Source organism: Schistocerca americana, chromosome 1, assembly GCF_021461395.2.
Source record: "Schistocerca americana isolate TAMUIC-IGC-003095 chromosome 1, iqSchAmer2.1, whole genome shotgun sequence".
Classification (NCBI taxonomy): domain Eukaryota; kingdom Metazoa; phylum Arthropoda; class Insecta; order Orthoptera; family Acrididae; genus Schistocerca; species Schistocerca americana.
The window spans coordinates 642,496,033-642,522,290 of record NC_060119.1 but is presented as its reverse complement, the minus strand read 5'-3'; positions in this window follow the sequence as shown (position 1 = coordinate 642,522,290).

Genomic DNA, 26,258 nt, shown 5'->3' with positions numbered 1-26,258 from the left:
CATACAATAAAGGATCCTTCTTTCTATGTATTTGCAATACATTACATTTGTCTATGTTAAGGGTCAGTTGCCACTCCTTGCACCAAGTACCTATCCGCTGCAAATCTTCCTGCATTTCGCTACAATTTTGTAATGCTGCAACTTCTCTGTATACTACAGCATCATCCGCGAAAAGCCGCATGAAACTTCCGACACTATCTACTAGGTCATTTATATATATTGTGAAAAGCAACGGTCCCATAACACTCCTCTGTGGCACGCCAGAGGTTACTTTAACGTCTGTAGACGTCCCTCCATTGAGAACAACATGCTGTGTTCTGTTTGCTAAAAACTCTTCAATCCAGCCACACAGCTGGTCTGATATTCCGTAGGCTCTTACTTTGTTTATCAGGCGAAAGTGCGGAACTGTATCGAACGCCTTCCGGAAGTCAAGGAATATGGCATCTACCTGGGAGCCTGTATCTAATATTTTCTGGGTCTCATGAACAAATAAAGCGAGTTGGGTCTCACACGATCGCTGTTCTTGGAATCCATGTTGATTCCTACAGCGTAGATTCTGGGTTTCCAGAAACGACATGATACGCGAGCAGAAAACATGTTCTAAAATTCTACAACAGATCGACGTCAGAGATATAGGTCTATAGTTTTGCGCATCTGCTCGACGCCCCTTCTTGAAGACTTGGGCTACCTGTGCTCTTTTCCAATCATTTGGAACCTTCCGTTCCTCTAGAGATTTGCGATACACAGCTGTTAGGAGGCGGGCAAGTTCTTTCATGTAGCCTACTCTGTGTAGAATCGCATTGGTATCCCGTCAGGTCCAGTGGAGTTTCCTCTGTTGAGTGATTCCGATTCCTTTTCTATTCCTTGGACACTTATTTCGATGTCAGCCATTTTTTCGTTTGTGCGAGGATTTAGAGAAGGAGTTGCAGTGCGGTCTTCCTCTGTGAAACAGCTTTGGAAAAAGGTGTTTAGTATTTCAGCTTTACGCGTGTCATCCTCTGTTTCAATGCCATCATCATCCCGGAGTGTCTGGATATGCTGTTTCAAGAGGACATAGGTGTCCCTGGAATTATATCTGATACTTGTGAGGGGAAGAAATAACGTATGTTCTGGACCCTTACACATATATTAGATCAATGTATTTTCATTTATTTCGCAACATGTCCAACAACATCAGTATCAGATACGATTCCAGGGACACCTATGTCCTCTTGTATTTGTTGTGGAAAACAGCCTACAAACGCCATCGTGCACAGTTTGCTTACCTAAAAATTATGTTGGATATAACCTAGACTTTGACTAAATGGGAGCTATTAACTTTAATAAGAAGAGACCTACTTACAAAAACACAGCAAGACTCGTTGGCCATATGGGCCGACGTACTCCTATTTAAGTGGACCACTCAGCCGCATCGCCATATTTGGTCTGTTTTAGTTCGTTTACGAAAATCTCTTAACATTTATCGTTGCGTACCGTGTCAAGATAATCCTTAGTATGTGGGGTTTAATCGCTTTACTTACAATTTTAGAAAGAGCCTTGTCTTGAAATACAAAACAAAATCTCTTCAGCTTGAGTAATTTTCTGTCACTAAGAAGAAAACATAAATTGTCTGCCCTCCGTCGCTCTACAACTTGACTACACTCAAGGTTACTAAATAATAAGGTTGGGCAGTAAGCGCTCTGCTCTGCCATTGGCTGGCCCAGTGACGTCAGCGAGGAAGCAAGCGCTCACAAGCAGACGACACGGCATGCGCGTTTACGTCAAGTTTTTGGCGGAAGATTTTGTTTATACCAGAAATGAGATGTCTAAACTACTTTTCTGCTGCTAAAATATTACAGTTAAAACTGATGAGTTTCGCAGCTTATGCCTCACGCATCGGTAAAATGTCAGATCACAACCACACTGACACACACTTGAAATTCGAAACCTCGGCTCAAATAAATCAGAAACTATTCATTTAATCGCATTGAAATGAATTTACTTAAGAGCTCGAAGTTGCACACACTTGTTTGTAAGAACAGCATTCCTTCTTTCTAAAGCCGCTGTCGTATTCATCAAAGTAACTTTATCTGTCTCAAAAAAAAAAAAAAAAAACTGTCATCTGTACATGTGCTCTTATTATGATGTTTCTTATTTGGTGACAGCTTTTCCAGAGTTTCCAGAGATTTCTTGTGTAGTTCTCGTTTCTTATACCGTTTGGTTCTGTCTTCTGTTGCGGGTGACACACTGACAGTCGCACTACTGCACGGCAAATTGCGCGAAGGAACTGCATCTGGCTTGAGCATTTTTTTTCGGGGCAAATTAAGCAATTCAGACTGTAAATCCCTTAAGTAATCTGTTTCTGTGAAATGGTGAGAACATATTCTAGCATGCGCAACATTTACACTGTCTTTCCTACAACATTTCGATAACCATAGTTTTTGTAATGTTTCATTACGCGGGTAACTGTGATACATTACGTCAGTTCCCTTTGTGCTCCAGTTGTAGGAAAAACAGCCCGTTACAGCACAGCCTGGCATCGTAAAAATTAATGTTCTCAGTCACTTGTAGATTCTCCAATAAGAATTTCACAGGACGAACCATAAACTATAGAGCTGGCGAACACAATGTTGATTCCGCTGTCCACTATCGCTAACTATTTCAGTTCCGAATTAAATATCAATTACAGCAAAAACCGTTAACACTCCCGAATTCCGACTGTTTCCGCTGTTGACTGAGTACCTCAGAAGAAAGAACTCAGTCAAAATACTCCTTCAAACACAAAACAACACAAGAAAAACAATCACACACAATTCGAACTGTGTACTGTTTGGCACGTCATGCGCACATCTGAGAAAACACGTTGCTTTCTACGCATAGCTTTCTGCACCCCCCTGACTGCACTGACGCATTTTTAGAAACAGACGGTATTGTTATCGTCAGCCTCCATGGTCGGTGGCTTATTCTAATCATAGTTTAACAGAATAATACCAACTGGGGATGGAGCCCCAATGGCCAATGTGTCTGTGTATCCTACACAGTTAGCGTATCGTGCACTTCGTATTCGAGTGCCTTCCTCGCCATTGGAGGAGGCGACATTGGCTAACAACCAGCGGATAACAAACGAACCACAGTGTTATCCTCTAAAAAATTACCCATTTTCTAATTCGTATAGCCTCACAGTAAAGGTCTGTTACGGAATTCCCCACTGGACAAAAGCGAAATTGTCATAATTTTCAACAGCGTTTTACAAATATAACGGTATTAGCTTACATGTCACATAACTTTAAAAAGAGGAATTTACATTCGTTATTAATATGGATTCATTTAAAACGAAACTTCAACATAAAACATTTAACATAAATTAACGATAAAAAACTGTAATAGATAAATGTTAACAGTAATCCAAATGCCATCAGCACTGCGTTTTTCTTTTTTTTACATTATACTAGCAGTGATTTGTAATTACTTTGGGGAAACAATCATTGGTCAGTGGCAAATAGCAGTGGAACATGCAGCGCAGATAAAAAAACTACAGACCATCTCTTCCAGTAATTAACCTTCCGTTACGGTGCGCATGAAGCACCTACGCCCAGTGAATAATAAAGTTAATTGCTAAATGTTCGGTACGAAGTTTCATTGCCGTAAATTAGCGAGGGAATTTAGAGAACTGCTGCGGTATCACAGCCGATGTCGCAGGAAAAAGGGGAAAAGCGACTCTGGAAGTGCCATGTATATTATAATGAAGTCTGTGCTCATTTAAATTCTGATTAAGTTTTGTAACAGTTCTTGTCAAGTAGCTGAGCCCGTGTTAAGCTGTTAAGTATGACGGCTGTTCCGTACAAAACACGTTCAAATTATACCAGGCGGTGAAAACAGTCGTTTCTTTTTTATAAATTAAATTTAGATGCGGTTTGTTTTCAACCATTATAAGTAAGCGCTGTAGGCACCTTGTAACATTCCCAGGCCTTAGTAGGAACTCTGTTGTGGTTTCTTTAAGCCTTTATTTTTATTGTTATTGAACTAGTATATCTGCAATATATAGCCACCAATTATGCCATTAATGTACGCAACTGAAAATCTTTAAAATAAAACATTTAATACAACAATAATAAGGTACATCACGCATTTCTAGGCCTTTGATAATGACGGATAAAAAACGAGGTCCGGCAGTATGAGCTGGTAGCACCACTCACCTGTGTCTTTAATATCATTCGAAATTTCGCCCATAAGAGGGTGAAATATACGATGAAATGTTTATTGTATGTCGCTGTTAAGGCAATTTTGAAGCTAGATCTACGAAAATCAGATTTGTTTTCTCAGGCAGAAAAACGTATTTCAGCATTTTGGAAATGTAACCCCCGTGGGGGTAAAATAGTGGATATCTTTCTTTGGAAACAAAATCATTATTAAAAAACTGCAGAAATATTTTCAAAGCTACACCTATGAAATTCGGTTTCTGACTTCTCGGTTAGAAGCAAAAAAAATGTATGTTTCAGTGATTTGGAAATGCAACCTTCAGGGTGGGGGGTGGGGGAGGGGGTAAAATGTGAGATGAAATGTTTTATGAAATATTTCATTATGAACGCATTTTTAAAGCTATATCTATCAAAATTTTTATTTGGCTTCTCGGTTATAAATAAAAATGATTTTGTTTCACTTTTCAGGAAATCCTGTCTCTAAGAGAGCCAAATATTTTATGTAAATATTTCGTTGTGAAACAAATTTTAAAGCTAAATCTACGAATGAGACTGATTCACAGACTGCTAAAGATCGAAACTTGAAATTTTGAGAGGGTGTGCCTCTCATACTGTTGGTGTCGTTTATGAAGGGACTGTCCGAAACTCCATTCCTAAGGGGGAACTAGAAGAAAAAAGTATCTTTGAAAATATGTCGCTATTAAGGCCCGGTTGAAGTTCAGGGGTAAAATAGCTAGTGAAGGTTTTCTTGATAATAATTAATTATTAGAGAAATAATAAAGCACTTTTAAAGCTACATTTATGAAAATTGTTATTTGACTTTCCAGTTACAAATTAAGAAAAAATACATGTCAGTGTTTCTGGAAGTTCATCCCTCTAAGCGCGTGAAATAGGAGTGAAATTTTTGGTGAAATTACGTCATTATGAAAGTATTTTCAAAGCTAAAAATATGAAAATTTGTGTTTGGCTTCTCTTTAAGAAATAAAAAAAAAGTCTTTCACTGTTTTTGGAAGGGGCGAAATAAGGAATGAAAATTTTTCAGAAAATATTTCGTTGTATTAAAATTTTTGTAACCCTAAACGTGTGATACCTGGTGTTTCACTTGTCTGTCAGATATAATCACAGTTGTGTTAGTGGATTCATGTTCCTATGGAATTACCACAAGAACGCAAAATACATGATCAACAAAACCCTTGGACTTCAGATATCAGAATTTCTTTTTGCTCAGAAGTATATTCGGTAAAGGCCTTGCTTCCATTGCCTTAACTAACGTGGAAAGATTAGAAGGGGATTAAATTTGTGGGCAACATAAAATTCGATTAAAGAAAAACAAAAAGAACCTGTGCAGACCATACAGTCTACGCGAGCAAATGCAGTGGGCGCTAAGCTAGACTACACATAAAAATCATTACACGTATGTATGCGTTGTCAATGTACTTCCACATTTCCTCCTAAACCATTCGGCAGATTTCAACCGATGTTCGTACACATATCACTTATTGGTCCCCTTCCCAGAATCAGCCACTTACTGTCTGGAAGTATGCACTGCCGGGTGTAGTAATCTCTTATCTCCCATTCGAACGGGGCTTAGCGTGAAGATGGAGTGACACAGAAACAAAACTGAGGAACATCTGTAGCTATTTACCAAATCTTGTACGCATATGACTCATTTTATGTATAAAAATAACATGTTAGGAATATACCACTATCACACCTGGGTGGTGAGGACGAGAAGCCGTGACATATAAACGTATTAAATAACGACCGACATCCGCCATGAATTCACAGTTTCCGAGCTTGCTAGCCTCAGTCAAGATGAAGTCTCACCCGTGAGAGGAGAGGGTGCAAAGACAGTGGTATACCAGCATATCTCCATAACGCCTGGAGCAGTTTCTACCTAATTTGGCACACGTATTATTTACAATCTGGTAAGAGTTACCGTGGCAGAAGGACACCGCTATGCCTGGGAGTGAGGGTGAAAAGGGATGACACACAAGCATAGCTTAGGAGCCGTTTCAACGAAATTTTCCTTATGCAAGACTCATTACTCGTGATTGTATAAAAGTACTTCGGAAATAAGACTCTCTTCTAACTCTTGGGGTTGGTGTGGAGATCAGCTGGGATAATGTGCGAAAATACGTTGAATGTTATGGCGGCATTCTTTCCTGTATTTAGATGACTTGCAATACTTCCATACTTCATTGGAGTATTGTTGACATAAATGCTGCTTTCAAAAGTTCACGCCTTTTCGTTTAAGCCCAGACTCTTGGGCTAAACAAATTACGTAAAAATAAAGACTCTGAGTGAACGTGACGGAATACGATGAAGTACTTACACTACTGCAAATGTAAAAAGTGTTTGTTGCATTTTCACATCTAGAAAACTAAACCATTGCATGCAATTTCATTAGGCAGAATTACGTTTACTCGGGATTCGGACGAAACTACAGGGTGAAATTCGCCACAAGTACAGGTGAAATATGTATGCTTGAATTCTGCTTGGGACCGTTTCAATGAGGTATCTGAATCTCTGTGGGGACATGGCAGACCATTCTTTCTCAAGGGCCGAAACCAGAGAAGGTAACCGACGGTCTAACTCATCGCCCTGGGTTTAGATCCGTACTCTGGACAGACTGGTCCATTTCCATTTCAGGAATGTTATTGCCGACACATCTTTGCCTCACAGAAGCTGCTTTGCGGCAGGGTGTATTGTCATGCTGATATAATCATCATCTCTGAACTGTTCCTCTACTGCACGCATTATAAAATGTGTTCATATCCTTCCGCTTTTAGCGTTTTATTAAGCGCAGTAACAGATACATTCTAACTACGGAAAACACCACCTCCTTTGTACTTCGCTGTTGACGCATGGTAGCAAGTAATTTTTCCCAAGCATTATCCAAACCCAAACCCTCCCATTGAATTGCCACAGAGTGAAGCGTGACATATGACTCCAAATTACTCGTTTCCAGTCATCCACGGTCAGGTGGCGTCGTTTAGCAGTGACAACAGAAATGTGTGGCTTGTAAAGAGCTGCTCGTGCACTGTACTCTATTCTACTTAACTCCTTGCTCACAGTCCTTTGTTATCTACGAGGCTGTCTCGTGAACTGTTGGTAGCACTCTGGATCTGTTGAGTGAGTCTTTCCACGGATTCCAAGCGATTTTTTTACTATCATACTCCGCAGTGCTCCAAGGTCTAGTTTCGTCAGTACACACCCTGTAATGCACCCCTCCTTCCTTGTTCTTGCTATTGCTAGTGTTCAATGCGGTAAAGTAAGGAGTAAGATTTACAATTAACATGTTACTTACCTTTTCTCGCACAGTTGGCTCCAGTTCGTCATGTCTAGGGATCCGATTCTTGAAGCTGAAACTCTCACATTTTAGGTTCTCATGGCTCAATTGATCTAAATAATTTCGAAGAATGTCGTTGCGTAATTTTTCTCTTGCGATCTTTTATTGCATCACATTTTACTACATCACACTGTCTTTTCAATTTTCACATTTACAAAGCCGAAATTACATTTTTCGTCAAAAACATAAAAATACGTCCGATATCAGAGGCATGCCCAGTACTGCTTCAATCTGCGGCAATAACAATATTCCAAAGGGTTTACAGTTTTTGGTTGGCTCTGAGCACTATTCGACTTAACTTCTGAGGTCATCAGTCACCTAGAACTTAGAACTAATTAAACCTAACCAACCTAAGGACATCACACACATCCATGCCCGAGGCAGGATTCGAACCTGCGACCTTAGCGGTCGCTCGGCTCCAGACTGTAGAGCCTAGAACCGCACGACCACTCCGGCAGGCTTTACAGCTTTTCTTTACAAGTGAATTTCTATTAGTTTAGATTAATATTTTATAAAGGAATCCTGAAATAAACATAATAAACAGTACTAGATCGCGTAATTAATAATAGAAATTTCTAAAATTTTTCTAAAAAAAGATTGAAAGTTTAGAGCTAGTACATATTGATTGTAACAATGAAATTGAAGTAATTCCTTTTCATAAATTTTAGCTTGTAATATAACAAAATATGTATAATAATATATGATTTTTTCAGAAAAACAGCAGAGATAATATAGACATATCCAAATTTTGAAAAATATTTCTGCTATCGATTACTACCGTTGAGGGAAAGTATTGCTAGAGGAGGATGTCTCTTTACACTTCTTTACTATTTTTCATTAATTCCGTATTACATAATGATGTCCCGATACTGTGTGGGGAGCCCGCATATCGACTAAGCTAACCAGTTGCTATGCTCTAGTCCGGTAATTCAACTTCTCTATTCTCCAGATGGTGGGACATTGTGAGGTCAAATTTGTCACGCCGTCTGTCTGGAGAGACGACGGCACACACCGCCACGTTATGTTCCTCAACTTCAATTAGCGTTCTCCTGCTGTAACCTGAGATGCTCATTAACATAGGGCTTTAGGGCCTTTTCAAAATGTTACTTGACAGACGATGACTTAAAAGCCAATGTTCATTACTAGGAAATGCAATCGACATAAAAGTTTTCTGGGTTTGGTACCGCGTCATAATGTAAAAACTACTACTGCTATAGAAGAACCAACGTTTCGGCCACGATTGCAGCGGCCTTCTTCTGGGTCTAATTACATTATGACACGGTACCAAACCCAGAAAACTTTTATATCGACTGACTCTGGCCGTGGAAGCCTACGCAGTTATAGGAAATGCAAGTTCGGACCACCATTTATATCTGTCTGTTAATTGAGTGGACGAGAGACACGACAGTAAGTTCATTCAAGATCAATAGCAATCTGTTAAGTCTCTACACTTACGAATAATTTTCAAGTGTTAGTTAACTCTGGCCAGTCATATAATTCTGTTGAACTCGGCGTTCTTTTGAAAAATCCAAGGTTAGATGCTGGCCTTCGGTCCATTACAAATCGATGGCTCCAAATGAAAACACTTTTGTAAATTGTAACCTATAATTCTACAAAATAAATGTTGGTTCTCATGTAACATAGCAGACAATTTCAAATGCTACATAAAACTGCTTGAAATCGTCCGCCACTTTTCATATCATTCTTTTTGTTTATTACTCACAACTAGCTTTCCTCATATGTTTGGTAGTTTTATGAGAGCACTGTTCGTTTTAATATTTACACATCTTCAGAAAAGCCTTTTGAAGCAACTGAAGTAAGGGCTGGTTACAATTACACTTCCGTTGTTTGAGCCAGTGTAGACGGAAAAGTATTTAGTGCAGGGGTACCCAACTTTATAGGAATAATGTTCAGAATATGCGCTGCAGCGTTTGCAGTAATGTTAGTGCCATGATTTGCCCTGAGGCGCCGATGCTGCTACGGGGACGTAGGGTTGAAACACAGGTGTGTGCATTACAGTTGCAGATAGTCAACATCAGATTGTCAACATTGGGCTTGACGAGGTGATCAGGGCTCTACTCGCAAAGATGTTTTATCAAAACAACAGCAATAGTGCTGCTGCTCTTCGTGAAGATCGACACATTAGAGAGTTACGGGAAGACCCTCTTTCCATAAAGACTTTGAAGAACGTTACTCGGAAGTTGGAAATAATTGACGTTTTGAAACTGCTTCTGGGAGAGGCCAACGGCCAATTGCGCCACAAATTGTGAAAAAAGTTACTTTTTGCAATTGCTGAGGATGCTGAACGCAATGTGCGATCTTCAGACAGTGCACGAGCTGTGTTACGACAGCTGAACGTTCCACGGTTCACCATTCTAAAAGTGTTGCGATCAATTATTGAAGTGATTTCTATACTGCGGTTACAGGCCGTCGTGAATGCAGAACGTTGTCACATTTTGCAACGTGTGTAACATAGGACGTAAACATTGTACGCAATTAACGATGTTACCTTTTAAAGTGTGTTTCTTTCGATGGTTTGTTCGTTATTTTTCCTCGGAATGTTCTTACAAATGTTTCGTAACGTTTCACTGCCCTACTATCACTCTTTTTCAATGGAGACCCTCTGAAGTAGCGGAACTGTACCAACCCTATATTTCAGTCCAACGTACCGATACTTCAGTCCCACATGCAATTAAGCTCCAAGCTGGATAGATCGAGCAGGATCGCCTGACCAGAGTCGTCTGAACATTTCCATCCGTAATGAGATTTTCACTCTGCAGCGGAGTGTGCGCTGATATGAAACTTCCTGGCAGATTAAAACTGTGCCCGACCGAGACTCGAACTCGGGATCTTTGGCTTTCGCGGGCAAGTGCTTTACCAACTGAGCTACCGAAGCACGACTCACGTCCGGTACTCACAGCTTTACTTCTGCCGGTACCTCGTCTCCTACCTTCCAAACTTTGCAGAAGCTCTCCTGCGAACCTTGCAGAACTAGCACTCCTGAAAGAAAGGATATTGCGGAGACATGGCTTAGCCACAGCCTGGGGGATGTTTCCAGAATGAGATTTTCACTCTGCAGCGGAGTGTGCGCTGATATGAAACTTCCTGGCAGATTAAAACTGTGTGCCCGACCGAGACTCGAACTCGGGATCTTTGGCTTTCGCGGGCAAGTGCTCTACCAACTGAGCTGCCGAAGCACGACTCACGTCCGGTACTCACAGCTTTACTTCTGCCAGTACCTCGTCTCCTACCTTCCAAACTTTGCAGAAGCTCTCCTGTGAACCTTGCAGAACTAGCACTCCTGAAAGAAAGGATATTGCGGAGTCATGGCTTAGCCACAGCCTGGGGGATGTTTCCAGAATGAGATTTTCACTCTGCAGCGGAGTGTGCGCTGATATGAAACTTCCTGGCAGATTAAAACTGTGTGCCCGACCGAGACTCGAACTCGGGATCTTTGCCTTTCGCGGGCAAGTGATCTACCAACTGAGCTACCGAAGCACGACTCACGTCCGGTACTCACAGCAGTTGGTAGAGCACTTGCCCGCGAAAGGCAAAGATCCCGAGTTCGAGTCTCGGTCGGGCACACAGTTTTAATCTGCCAGGAAGTTTCATATCAGCGCACACTCCACTGCAGAGTGAAAATCTCATTCTGGAAACATCCCCCAGGCTGTGGCTAAGTCATGTCTCCGCAATATCCTTTCTTTCAGGAGTGCTAGTTCTGCAAGGTTCGCAGGAGAGCTTCTGCAAAGTTTGGAAGGTAGGAGACGAGGTACTGGCAGAAGTAAAGCTGTGAGTACCGGACGTGAGTCGTGCTTCGGTAGCTCAGATGGTAGAGCACTTGCCCGCGAAAGGCAAAGATCTCGAGTTCGAGTCTCGGTCGGGCACACAGTTTTGATCTGCCAGGAAGTTTCATATCAGCGCACACTCCGCTGCAGAGTGAAAATCTCGTTCTGGAAACATCCCCCAGGCTGTGGCTAAGCCATGTCTCCGCAATATCCTTTCTTCCAGGAGTGCTAGTTCTGCAAGGTTCGCAGGAGAGCTTCTGCAAAGTTTGGATGGTAGGAGACGAGGTACTGGCAGAAGTAAAGCTGTGAGTACCGGACGTGAGTCGTGCTTAGGTAGCTCAGTTGGTAGAGCACTTGCCCGCGAAAGGCAAAGATCCCGAGTTCGAGTCTCGGTCGGGCACACAGTTTTAATCTGCCAGGAAGTTTCATATCAGCGCACACTCCGCTGCAGAGCGAAAATCTTATTCTGGAAACATCCCCCAGGCTGTGGCTAAGCCATGTCTCCGCAATATCCTTTCTTTCAGGAGTGCTAGTTCTGCAAGGTTCGCAGGAGAGCTTCTGCAAAGTTTGGAAGGTAGGAGACGAAGTACTGGCAGAAGTAAAGCTGTGAGTACCGGACGTGAGTCGTGCTTCGGTAGCTCAGTTGGTAGAGCACTTGCCCGCGAAAGGCAAAGATCCCGAGTTCGAGTCTCGGTCGGGCACACAGTTTTAATCTGCCAGGAAGTTTCATTTCCATCCGTGGTTATCTGGAAAGCATTCCCTTTAATACCGCTGAAGGACAGTTGCAGATCGCAAAGTATCTGGATTTACAGCTTGAGCCAGAGATGGTTTCCGTAAAATCACTAAGCTGGTCGAAGCCTTTTATCCAGTAATTCGTCGACGAGTCTGGTGTGGCAATAGAAAGCAGGAAAAGAAAGGATGAAGTTTTAAGTTTCCCGTTTAATATACCATTCACGTAGGAGGGTCGTTGCTGACATACCGTTGTTTGACCATCGCGTAGACTCACGTACGGAAGACATACAATTGGGCCTCTCTGGCGTTGATAAACAGCTAAAAGATTTGAAAACAAATAGGTCTCCAGGTTCGAACGGATTTCTAATTTTGTTTCAGAAAGAGTAGTTTACGTCATTGGCCCGTTTCTTAGCTTGCATTTTTTGCGAATCTCGCTAGAAAACATGGGTGGAAAACGGACCTGCAAAATCACAGACCAATATCCTTAACGTCGGTGCGCTGCAGAATTCTTGATTATAATAAAGCTGCTGTCAAGAAATCAGTACGGATTTTGAAAGGTAGCGCTCGTCCGAAACTCTACTTGTCCTTTTCTTGCACGATATTCTGCAAACCACGGATAAAAGGCATCAAGCAGATTCCTTATTCCTAGATCTCCGGAAAGCGTTTGACAAAGTGGCCCACTGCAGACGGTTAACGAATAAGCTATAGGTTCGCAAATAAGCGAGTGCCCGAAGACTTTTTAAGTAATAGAACCCCTCGCTGAGCGTTCATCATGTGATACGACGGATAGGGTGAGCAGAAATCTGCGACGGTTTGCTGAAGACGCTGTAGGATACGGAAAAGTATCTTCATTGAGTGGCTGTAGAAGGATACCAGATGACAGAATAACTATTTACGCGCGTGGCAGCTCGCCATAAATGTAGAAAAATCTAAGTTAATGCGGACGATTAGGAAAAGCATTTATGTAGTGTTCGAATACTGTGTTATTGGTGTGCTGTTACACACGGTCGCCTCTATTACATATGTAGGCGTAATGTTGCAAGGCGATTGAAATAAAACGAGCACTTAAGGAGAGTAGTAGGGAAAGAGAATGATCGACTTCGGTTTATTGGAACAGTGGAAGACTTTTACTAATATTGTAGATTGGAATACATCCAGCAAATGGCAAATGGCTCTGAGCAGTATGGGACTTAACATCTATGGTCATCAGTCCCCTAGAACTTAGAACTACTTAAACCTAACTAACCTAAGGACAGCACACAACACCCAGCCATCACGAGGCAGAGAAAATCCCTGACCCCGCCGGGAATCGAACCCGGGAACCCGGGCGTGGGGAGCGAGAACGCTACCGCACGACCACGAGATGCGATCCAGCAAATAATTGAGGATGTAGGGAGCAGAGCTACTCTGTAAAAGTAGCATAGGAAAGAAATCCGTGACGGGTCACATCATATCAGTCGTAAGACTAATAAAAATAAATGGAAATATAATTCTTCTGTGACCCCCTACTGGGCACTGCTCGAGGTTTTAGGGTCCGCTCAGAGTCTGAGTAACGGAAGACATCGAAGCAGTTCAGAGGTGTGCTGCTAGCTACACTACTGGCCATTAAAATTGCTACACCACGAAGATGACGTGCCACAGACGCGAAATTTAACCGACAGGAAGATAATGCTGTAATATGCAAATGATTAGCTTTTCAGAGCATTCACACAAGGTTGGCGCCGGTGGCGACACATACAACGTGCTGACATGAGGAAAGTTTCCAACCGATTACTCATACTGTAAGGTGTCAGACAAATCCAACACCTTCCATGAAAACCCTGACATGATAAGCAAATCCAGTAGTACGTCACATAGCTCCGAATAAATCGTGACATTAAATTAACCAAAGTAATACGAGTAACAAGTGAGCAAATGGAATACCACAGACTAACACAAGAATGCCTAAATGCATGTCATACCTTTCCACCGTGAGACAGACGCAGTTCCGAGGGGAGAAACGAGAACAGAAGCCAAGAGCAGAACCGTGTTAAGCTGGAAGGCCCTACAATAAGGGACGGACACCCACGTGGCCATCTAACCGCTAGGACCACCCCCCAGCCCATGTTAAAAGCTAGAGCCCTCCAGAAGAGCGGTATAGATTTTACGATAACACAGAAAGGGCTACCCCAGCCGCAAGTTTTAGCGTGAGACTTTTTCGCGTCTCTGTTACGTTGCAAACTTTAAAAACATTGCCCCACCACGAAAAGTATAACGTTTCTCATTGGATAGACAGAATTCTTGTAGGCAGAGCTTAAGGTTAACATTGAGACCCTGATTGGCCAGATGAAAACACAGCCAGATAGTTTTTTTAAACCAACTTCGGTACATTGTAGTAAGGAGAAGTTAGGAAGAGTTGCTTCCGAGACGGCGAGGTGAGCGGAGCTGTGCTGACCGCTGCCCCCTGACGAACACCGACAAGGTAATGAACGCACGCGATGCTGCATAACAGCGCATAAAGCTTCACTCAGAACTGCAGAAGTCTCATCTGCTACACCCCCTTTTTGCGTAATACTAGTGTCGATCGTCAATTAAAGCTCATGGTATTCACATTTGCCACTTGAAGTAAAAAATCTAAAACACGATGATATTTCTGTTATACAGTTATTGAGAAGCCACATCAGCCACTGTAATTTACGACAAGTTAGATAAGTAATTAAAGACAATTGAGGGTCACTGTAGACCATTTTGATAGTTTTCTCTTTTGTGAAACTTAATATAAACCTAGATTATAGATGTGATATGGCATAGGTCATCCTTCGATCCATTGCAGAACTTGTAAGCCCATTCAGGGAATATTCGTCACATTTTTGTTGAACGCAGTTGGTTTTTACCATCCTGTATTAAAACATTTCCTTTTATCAATAGTGCAATTTATAAACGATGTTTTGTAAGTAGAATAAAATTTCCAATGGTAAACTTAACTGCTTTTTCCACGTTATTTTACCAGCTAAATAAATAGGAAAGCCTTGAACCCCTTCCACAAAATTTAGTTAGTATTAAGATTCTTTTACAGGGAGTGCAGTGGAGCTGACGCTGAAATCATTAAGTATTTGGTTATATCATGGCTAGTCTCACTGAACTCTTCTGAACTCTACATGTCATGTGTGGTCTGACGTCTCCTTACCAGCAACAGGTCCCAGGTTCAAACTAGTCAATTCCCTAAAAAACACGCTCATAGCGTCGTTGCGCGAAAGTGGTAGGGAGGCACGATATACTACAGACAGACACCACGCAGAATGTTAGAATACGCAAACAGCAGGTGACCGGCGTTGCCTGGTGAAACTTTGTTGTGATGCCTCGTGTAAGGAGGAGAAATGCCTTCCATCACGTTTCCGACTTTGTTAAAGGTCGGATTGTAGCCCATCGCGATTGCGGTTTGTCGTATGGTGACATTGCTGCTCGCACTGGTCGAGATCCAGTGACTGTAAGCAGAATATGGAATCGGCGGGTTCAGGAGGGTAGTACGGAACGCCGTGCTGGATCCCAACGGCCTCGTGTCACTAGTAGTCGAGATGACAGGCATCTTATTCGCATGGCTGTAATGGATCTTGCAGCCACGTCTCGATCCCTGAGTCAACAGATGAGGACGTTTGCAAGACAACAACCATCTGCACGAACAGTTCGACGACTTTTGCAGCAGCATGGACTATCAGCCCGGAGACCATGGCTGCGGTTACCCTTGACGCTGCATCACAGACAGGAGCACCTGGGTGCACGAATAGCAAAACGTTATTTTTTCGGATGAATCCAGGTTCTGTTTGCAGCATCATGATGGTCTCATCCGAGTTTGGCAACATCGCGGTGAACGCATATTGGAAGCGTGTATTCGTCATCACCATACTGGCATATCACCCAGGGTGATGGTGTGGGGTGCCATTAGTTACACGTCTCGGAATCTCTTGTTCGCATTGACGGCACTTTGAACAGTGGACGTTACATTTGATATATTAGTACCCGTGGCTCTACCCTTCATCCGATCCCTGCGAAACCCTAGATTTCAGCAGGATAATGGACGACCGCATGTTGCAGGTCCTGTACCGGCCTTTCTGGATACAGAAAATGTTCGACTGCTGCCGTGGCCAGCACATTCTCCAGATCTCTCACCAACTGAAAACGTCTGGCCAATGGTGGCCGAGCAACTGGCTCGTCACAATACGCCAGTCAGTACTCTTGACGAACTGTGGTATTGTGTTGAAACTGCATGGGCAGCTGTACCTGTACACGCCATCCAAGCTCTGTTTGACTCAATGCCCAGACGTATCAAGACCGTTATTACGGCCAGAGGTGGTTGTTTTCGGTACTGATTTCCGAGGATCTATGCACCCAAATTGCGCGAAAATGTAATCACATGACAATTCTAAAAATGGTTCAAATGGCTCTGAGCACTATGGGACTTAACATCTTAGGTCATCAGTCCCCTAGAACTTAGGACTAATTAAACCTAACTAACCTAAGGACATCACACACATCCATGCCCGAGGCAGGATTCGAACCTGGGACCATAACGGTCGCGTGGTTCCAGACTGAAGCGCCTAGAACCACATGTCCACACCGACCGGCTGTCAATTCTAGTATAATATATTTTTCCAATGAATACCCGTTTTTCATCTGCATTTCTTCTTGGTGTAGCAATTTTAATGGCCAGTAGTGTATGTTACCGGTATCTGGAACATCGCGCGACCGCTGTGGACGTGCTTCATCTTGTTTCAAGATCTCAAACAGGGAATCCTTGGAAGGAAGGCGACTTTCTTTTCGCGAAACGCTATTGAGAAAATCTAGGGAACAAGCATTTGAAGATGAATACAGGAAGGTTCTACTGCCTCCATAGTACATATCGCGTAGGGACCACAAATGTAAGATAAGAGAAATTTTGGGGTCGTACGGAAGCTTTTAGAAAGTCGTTTTTCCCCTCGCTCCATTTGCGAGTGGACTAGTAGTGGTACATGGCACCATTCTCTTTTCATAATACGGTAGTTCGGGGAATAGATATGTAGATGCAGATGCTTGAATACATATCGAAAGTGTTCAAAAAATGGCTCTGAGCGCTATGGGACTTAACTTCTAAGGTCATCAGTCCCCTAGAACGTAGAACTACTTAAACCTAACAAATCTATCACAAACATCCATGCACCAGGCAGGGCCTAGAACCGCTGGGCCACCCCGGCCGGCATCGGAAGTGTGATGCAACTTGTAAAGTGCAGTTTTTGAAGTAATAGCGACGACCAGAGTGCTGGCACTTGTTTATACAAGCGTACTACCCTCACATACTCTCTCACTGTAAACTCGAGACTGCCACGTCGTGCACAGATATCAGCTGTGAATTTTTCTGTGTTAACGCGAGGGGTGAGCTCCGTGTCTATCGTCAGCGCCAGCCGTTCCTCGCGCCGCGTTCTGTTCCGCCTGCTGATGTTTACTCGAAAGTAAATGAAACGTAAATACCACCTGTTGCTTTCTCGTTAGCTGAGCTGCGTCTAAATGTTAATAAGATCGTCTGACATTTCCATTAAACATCGTTTCCTAAAATTAGCTTACACAAAGGAAGACGATGTCAGCAAATTAACTTTATCTAGAGGGCACAGAAAATTAAGAAGTCTCCCTTTGACTAATTCCTTCCAGAATGCGTATTTCATACGTTACCTTTTCTGGCCTTGCGCACGCAGTCGCAATTAAACTGATAATACCATGGAAATCTTTAGGAATTATATAAGTTTTCGAAAAGCATTTTGGCTAATTCCAAGGTATCACATCAACAGATGAAAGATACTGCAGATGTTCAAGTTTTTAAAATATTTGTAGTAAATGTCTCAGTTGCATTATGTCGAAATGAGATTGTTGTTGTCTTCAGTCCTGAGACTGGTTTGATGCAGCTCTCCATGCTATTCTATCCTGTGCAAGCTTCTTCATCTCCCAGTACTTACTGCAACCTACATCCTTCTGAATCTGTCTAGTGCATTCATCTCTTGGTCTCCCTCTACGATTTTTACCCTCCACGCTGCCCTCCAATGCTAAATTGGTGATCCCTTGATGCCTCAGAACATGTCCTACCAACCGGTCCCTTCTTCTTGTCGAGTTGTGCCACAAACTCCTCTTCTCCCCAATTCTACTCAGTACCTCCTCTTTAGTTATGTTATCTACCCATCTAATCTTCAGCATTCTTCCGTAGCACCACATTTCGAAAGCTTCTATTCTCTTCTTGTCTAAACTATTTATCGTCCACGTTTCACTTCCATACATGGCTACACTCCATACAAATACTTTCAGAAACGACTTCCTGACACTTAAATCTATACTCGATGTTAACAAATTTCACTTCTTCAGAAACGCTTTCCTTGCCATTGCCAGTCTACATTTTATATCCTCTCTACTTCGACCATCATCAGTTATTTTGCTCCCCAAATAGCAAAACTCCTTTACTACTTTAAGTGTGTCATTTCCTAATCTAATTCCCTCAACATCACCCGACTTAATTCGACTACATTCCATTATCCTCGTTTTGCTTTTGTTGATGTTCATCGTATATCCTCCTTTCAAGACACTGTCCATTCCGTTCAAATGCTCTTCCAAGTCCTTTGCTGTCTCTGACAGAATTACAATGTCATCGACGAACCTCAACGTTTTTATTTCTTCTCCATGGACTTTAATACCTACTCCGAATTTTTCTTTTGTTTCCTTCACTGCTTGCTCAATATACAGATTGAATAACATCGGGGGTAGGCTACAACCCTTTTTCACTCCCTTCCCAACCGCTGCTTCCTTTTCATGCCCTTCGACTCTTATAACTGCCATCTGGTTTCTGTACAAATTGATAATAGCCTTTCGCTCCCAGTATTTTACCACTGCCACCTTTAGAATTTGAAAGAGAGTATTCCAGTCAACATTGTCAAAAGCTTTCTCTAAGTCTACAAATGCTAGAAATGTAGGTTTGCCTTTCCTTAATCTATTTTCTAAGATAAGTCGTAGGGTCAGTATTGCCTCACGTGTTCCAACATTTCTGCGGAATCCAAACTGATCTTCGCCAATATTATATTAAAGAATTTCCTCTTTAAGCTCCTATCGAATGTGTGTATTGACGTATTAGAGAAAAATATTAAATCAGTAGAGATGGGATCAAGTGTAGAGAAGAAATTGACTGGACGTTGGAAGAGCGAGAAGTAGATTATCGCATGAGATGGGAGGAAGGAAGAAAGAAATAGAGAAGAGGAAAGCATGGTTAGTGTTGTTCACGTCTGGTGTAAATATTCGACGCTGCTGTAAGAACTTAACGGTCTTACAACGCGTAGTACTGTTGTTACAGTGCTCTGAGGAATCGTTCGTACTTTTTAATTTTATCCATTTTTCGCAGCTTCATAAATGACCTTGTTCAATACACTGGAAGTATAAATTAACAAATGCCGTCAGTCATAACTTTTCGTGTTTTATTAAGTGCACGATGAATTTCGGGTGTAATTTCTCTTAATACATGCTATATTTTTTCTCTTGAATGAGGTGAAATGCATATTCCTCCCATGAAAATGTTTGGTGTTAGGTTATGAATTTCGTAAGTTAAACGCGGAAATTATGGGCGAAGTAGTGGGAAAGATGAAGAGTGTTAAGTTCTTGGATTATGAGGTAAGTTTACACTATTCACCTTTTCCACAATTTCGCTCATAATTTCCGAGTTTGTCTTACGAAATTCATAACCTAACACAAAAACTTTTCATGACAGGAATATGCATTTCATGTCGTTCAAGAGAAAAAATTAAGCTTGTATTAAGAGAAATTACACCTGATGATGGACCTACAGGATCCGAATGCGTCGTGTACTTAATAAAACACGAAAAGTTGTGACTGAAGGCGTTTGTTAATTTATGCTTGCAGTGTATCGTTTATACAACTCAGAACTAGTCAAAAATTTACTAGCACCACATGGTACTCGTAGTTGTCTTTTACAAAGAATGTACTTACTTTTCTTTTTGACGGGGGGGGGGGGGGGGATGTTATCAGTTTTTTGTTGGATGAAAGAAGAGAATATAGAAGAGAAAAGCACAGAAACTTTTGAGATGAAGTGCCGCAGAAGAATGCTGAAGACTAGATCAGTAGACCATGTAGCCAACGCGGAAGTAGCGAACAGAAGTGCGGGAAAAGAAATTTGTGGCATATTTCATTGAAAGAAGGGATCGTTTGATAGGACACATTCTAAGACATCAAGGGATCACCTATTTAATACTGGAGGGATGTGTGTGTGTGTGTGTAGGTGGGTGGCGGGGGGGGGGGGGGGTGGGGGGGGAATTAAAACTGTAGAGGAAGACCAAGAGGTGAAAGCGTGAAAGCAGGTTCAAAAGATGTAGGTTGCAGTAATTATTCGGAGATGAAGAGGCCTGCATAGGATGTAGTAGGATGGAGAGCTGTTTCAAACTGGTCTTCGGACTAAATACAACAAGAACAACAACGACAAAAACATCTTCCAAAATCTATCTCACACTGAAATATATGCTCTCAACAGCACGCTTTTCTATCGTAGGAGTTATTTTCTGCTGTCTTGACACTTTCCCTACAGGAGAGACTAATTTTGTGAAAATCTCTAACATTTCTGACTACATTACACTGTTGAAACTTTTTCGAGAACGACAGATGCAATGAAAGTGTTTTCCTTAACGTCTAAAATGTGTTTGTAGTGCATTATCCTGTCCTAAAACAAAACTAATCGTCATGTAACAGCCTCAGTTTGATTTTCCAGTCGTTGGTTATATGAACTGTAGGATAATCCTCCTTTTTGTCAGTAATTGATACCTTCGGAATTGTGTGCCCGATGGCATGGCTTGAGTTTCATAAATTCTATAAATTAACTTGAGAAATACTTTGGATGCCAGATATCTGTCGTGCTTTAGAAATTTGGAACGTATGTTATCTACCCTCGGCCTCTTTTGATTGCAAGTCATCCAAATATTACTTATTCTCTCACGTTGTGAGATATTTCCTTCCTGTCGTAGAGACTGTAAATGTTTTATTTCGACATATCTGCATTTGCCACTTCTTTTAGTATGGAAATTCCTTCTACACTCTGAATGTTGAAGTATTTGGTCTTAATGTCTCCAAACATTATTTAAAGCTGTATGATGATTCTGCTCTTCAGACGACTTTTTCTTTCCTGATTTCCTTACAGTTTATCTGTAGCCATTTCCCTTTACCTTCCTTGCACGTCCTATTGAGTTAATTTCTATGTGACATAAGTTAAGATATTGCTTTGTTTTTGTTGATAGTTTTGTGTTTCCTTCGTTCGACGATCAACTGAGGGCTGTGCCTCCTCCATTTCGCATTGTACGATGATTTTAACAAAACCCGCGTGACATCATCTTAGTGCATGGAACAATCCTAACTATTATCTTTTAGTCCTCCGTCTCTGTTTCGCATCTACTTTTACTAGTTCTGATGAGAGCTGATCGTCTTCAGATTTACGCAGTTGTGTAAGCAACCTGTTCCATCTGAATGAATACTTTCTTCTGAAATGTAGTTCGTAATGGATAAGATGGTTTGCCCTAGCAGCTACATACATCTGAAGTTGATCTGAGCTAGTCATGACTTAAAAATAAGGGTACAATTGGTATGGCGAAATAAACGATAACGTTTTAAATATCAAGACAGTTGCTGTGTTTCACACTACGAATATGGTTCTACAACTTCATCTACATAGATACTCCGCAAAGCACCGTACGGTGCGTGGCTGGATGAATCTCAGTGGTCTTGCTATTTGTCACCAATATCCTCTTCATACATTCCAGCATCTTGGTAAGGAAAAAATCTCTAATTATCATGATGTTGGATACGGATTCCTGGTCTGTGAGGCACTGGTCATATGGCAGACCTCACGTCTGGATATTTTATGCTCCCTTTATTTCTTGGATCGTTTGTACTTAACAATAAAGACAGAGATATTCATTAAATTAATTAAAAATTATAATTATTATAATTAATTTAAAAAGCATTAATAAAGAGATATATTAAGTTCATGAGAGTCTAAGTCATTCACTTATCCATAAATTTACAAATGCTGAAATAACGGTCTGTAGTACGATCTCTTTCTTCCCTCCAAACATAGGTACACCAAAACCGAGACATTTCGGTTGCTTTTTGCTCCAGTACTGCAAACTTTCAACACCTGTTTTGTATCGTATGTGTGGTACAAAGGACTTGACGTCATCACCAATTTTAACTCCAAAGTATGCATGACACATTTTCCTCATAAAAGGTGCAATTTTGAACTTGCTATTGGCCTGGTGACTTTAATACAATTCATTTTGCTACAGTGATACTTTCACCTAGAGAGCTCAAGTCATACTAGTCTGCAGTTTGCTACAAGTTAGAGGCAAGGTCAGATAATCCCTCACTTTTCCCTCCTACAGAGCGGCCACCTCCCGCTCAACATACAGCGCTGCAGCTGTGACTGTTCCTGCAGCGTTACTCTCAAGGTCTTTAACAAAACACAGAAAATTTGAAGTGTATTTTCATACTTGTTAACTTCATTTATGTGAACATCATGTATTTAATGTAGCTCTGTGATATGGAAATAATTCCGCTTTTTGATAATAAATTTAAAAATTTCAAACACTTGAATGGCTTATATACCTAATAGGCTACTATTTACATATTGAGATTGCGAAGAAACGTGACCTTGTTGACCACAGTAGTTAACATTTTTGCATTCGACGTGCACCAAATATAAGAGATGACATAAAAACCCTTGACCTCGAAAAACCATCTAAACACTTTATTCAAGGGTTTTTTAGGGTTGGTGACGAAGTCGCAGACAAAGGAAACATCAGGACTATCGGAAGAAAGTGTGGGTGGAATAAAGTCACGATTTTAGGCGTCGTTCATAAAGTCTGCTTGCCGTCTATCGCTGGTATATGGATTACCGCGTTGCACGTTTATAGGGCTGCTTCGAAACTAGGCTGTATCGCTACAAGGTTACATGATGACAGCCGCCTTGGAATCCAGTACTCTGGCACAAACATTCACGAAAATGCAGCGCCGTATTGATCTATCTATACAGTTGGGAGAGATCACTTCAGCACCTCTTGTAAAATATCTTCATTTCTCTACCATAGAGGTATGTCATGTACAAATTTGGTTTCATATTTTCATAACACTTTACCTGAGGCCCCTTACGAGTGGGACACCCGTTTGAACATGTGAAGCATTAAAACCACCGTCTTACCTTTTTCTATTTTTTATTGATACTCTCTCGGAAACTTTAGAATGGAAGGGTACATTCTCTTTTTTCTTAAAATACTACATCTCATTCTATATAAGGCATTTGCCTTTAATACTCAAAGGAATTCGAACATGTCTTATGTCTGTCATTCAGTATTAACACAGTTGTAATTAGGATCACCATTAAAACATAAATGTACGATGACATCATGGAGAACTATAAGCTGAGGTTACTTTTTCTTATTTGTTTTGTTGTTGTTATGGTTGTTGTTGTTTCCATTAAAGGTGCTATGCGTGTTGCTCCGGCAACAGCAGCAAGGGGTGCGTCCGCTGTGGGCCTGAATTGCGCGGGAGCAAGTTTATAATTGCGGCGCTTATCATACACAGTACACAGGAAGCTGTTATCTTAGCGTTGCAGTAACTTCTACACATACGGTAGGGAACAGGAACGTCATGTTATATTAGTCTGATGCCGCTGCTGTAAACGAAACGAAATAGAATTAATTTACGATTTTCCCGAAGTACTGAAAACCGCCGAAATTCGTGAAGAAAACACGTCTCTATTGTTTCCCGTTGTTCTAAATTTATAAAAGTCGATGTACATATGTACGTATGTGTATCTGTTTCCTTCTACACCATAGGCCAGATTTTACTTCACTCGGTACGCATGTCATTTACTGTCTCGAAGGAATCACTGTGGAGTAAGAACCACTCACTTGATGTGTGGATGGGAGTGAAAAAGTAATGTAGCCAACAACGCGAGGATAGTCATGGCCACCCAGTATTTGACAATGAGAGTAGTTAGAGACTTGGGACAAACTGTACACATAGTTCCAACTCTTTGCGAAACCTTTTCTGCGTGACGACCCCCACAAAATAATGAAACGAAAAAAATTGTCGCTTACTTCATTTTCGCTCTCCATGTAGTGAAACTGACACATGAGGCACGACGTTTTAATTTATTGCTGCTTTACTACTAACTGTTTTCGCAATGCATTTTGCAGAGAGCAGGCACATACACCGCTGGTTGTACCTGCCCAATCGTATCACTGTACGCACATTGTTCAGTAAATACGCCATCATAAAAATTGAGCTGTGTGAGAATGAAACTGCAGAACTCTATAATTTTCCAAAACTATTAAAAACTGTGGTAAAAATTGAGATAATTAACTATAAAATTTTTTTTTTTTTTTTGTAAACATGAAGTTTTAAATGTAACAGCTCATAAATTTTTTCATAAATTAAATTAATTCTAGAGTTTCATACACCTGTACGTTTTGCTTGTATGCTGTGCTAAGTTCATCGAAGAATCTCTCTTACTTAGGATGAAAAATATATCTATAGCAACAAATGCAGCCAATAGTAAGTGAAACAAATGATGAAATTTCACAAGTAAAAAAACTGTTTTTTATGTTTTTGAACTTCCACTGCTATGAGTGTGAATACTGAATCCTTTCTGGCCATGCTGACAAAGTTTTATGAATTTATTTGTAAAAGTGTAGACAGTGGAAATTAAAATGTCCTGTGGTGCCTCTTCTGCTCCACTTCGGCCCCCTTGACCTCCTATCCCCCTCAAATATGTCTTAAATGTATTTTACGTGTTTGTATGCCATGGGTTAAAATTTCATCCTAAACTCCTGAAACGATTTCAATCAAATTTTGTACTGTAGGGGTAAGAACCACCAGCCTTCTACAGGGATGAGTATGATAGTACAGAGAGGGAAGGGAGGACGAGGAGATGGACAGACAGCGAGGGGGAAGGAGGAGATAGGCACAGATAGGAGGTGGAAGAGATGGACATAGAGTGTGGGAGCGGGTTCAAAATGGTTCAAATGTTTCTGAGCACTATGGGACTTAACATCTATGGACATCAGTCCCCTAGAACTTAGAACTACTTAAACCTAACTAATCTAAGGACATCACACAACACCCAGTCATCACGAGGCAGAGAAAATCCCTGACCCCGACGGGAATCGAACCCGGGAACCCGGGCGCGGGAAGCGAGAACGCTACCGCACGACCACGAGCTGCGGACCGTGGGAGGGGGAAATAGACAGAGGGAAGAGAAGGATATGGACAGAGACAGGAACAGGAAGAGTCTGAGAAAGGGCGAGGAGGAGATGGAATTAGATGGGGACGAAGTTGATTGACAGAAGAGGAAGGGGCAGATGGACATAGGGGATTTAGGGGAGAAGCAGATCGGTGGAAAGAGGCGTAAGAGGAGATGGACAGAGATTGGAGTAAGAGGAGATGGACAGATGATCAGGAAGAGATGGACAGAGAGAAGGGATGGAGCAGATGGACAGAAAGTGGAGGAAGGAGGAGACAATCTAATACAAAATAAATACATACCCAGGCAACGCCAGGTGTTCAGCTAGTACGCGGATGAGACTCCTTCGGGGTGTCTGAAATCGCTGGAGGAAGCTACAGTCACACAAATAATCTATAATGTATACTCCACGAGACTACAATAATGTCGAACCTGAGCCATACAATTCCTAAGGTGACAGAACTATCGTGCAATCAGCTTCATACATCAAAGTTGCTTACAGCACTAATTTACAGAGGAATGGGAATTTAAACTGATCTGTTAGACGATCTCTACAGCATTTGGAAAGGTAAAAGGCAGCAGAGAAAATATTCTGATCCATTTTTTTTTTTTTTGGTCATCAGTCTACTGACTGGTTGGATGCGGCCCTCCACGAATTCCTTTCCTATGCTAACCTCTTCATCTCGGAGTAGCACTTGCAACCTACGTCCTCAATTATTTGCTTGACGTGTTCCAATCTCTGTCTTCCTCTACAGTTTTTGCCCTCTGCAGCTCCCTCTGACCCAGCGCTTGATAATGCGAGCGAAACTTAAGAAAAAATCATGATGCCTTCGCAGGATTCATTGACCTGGAAAAAGCGTTGGACAATACTGTGCCGTAATGGTAATCGCACCGTTTCGTTGGTGTCTGCGTGGCATTTGGATTTTCCG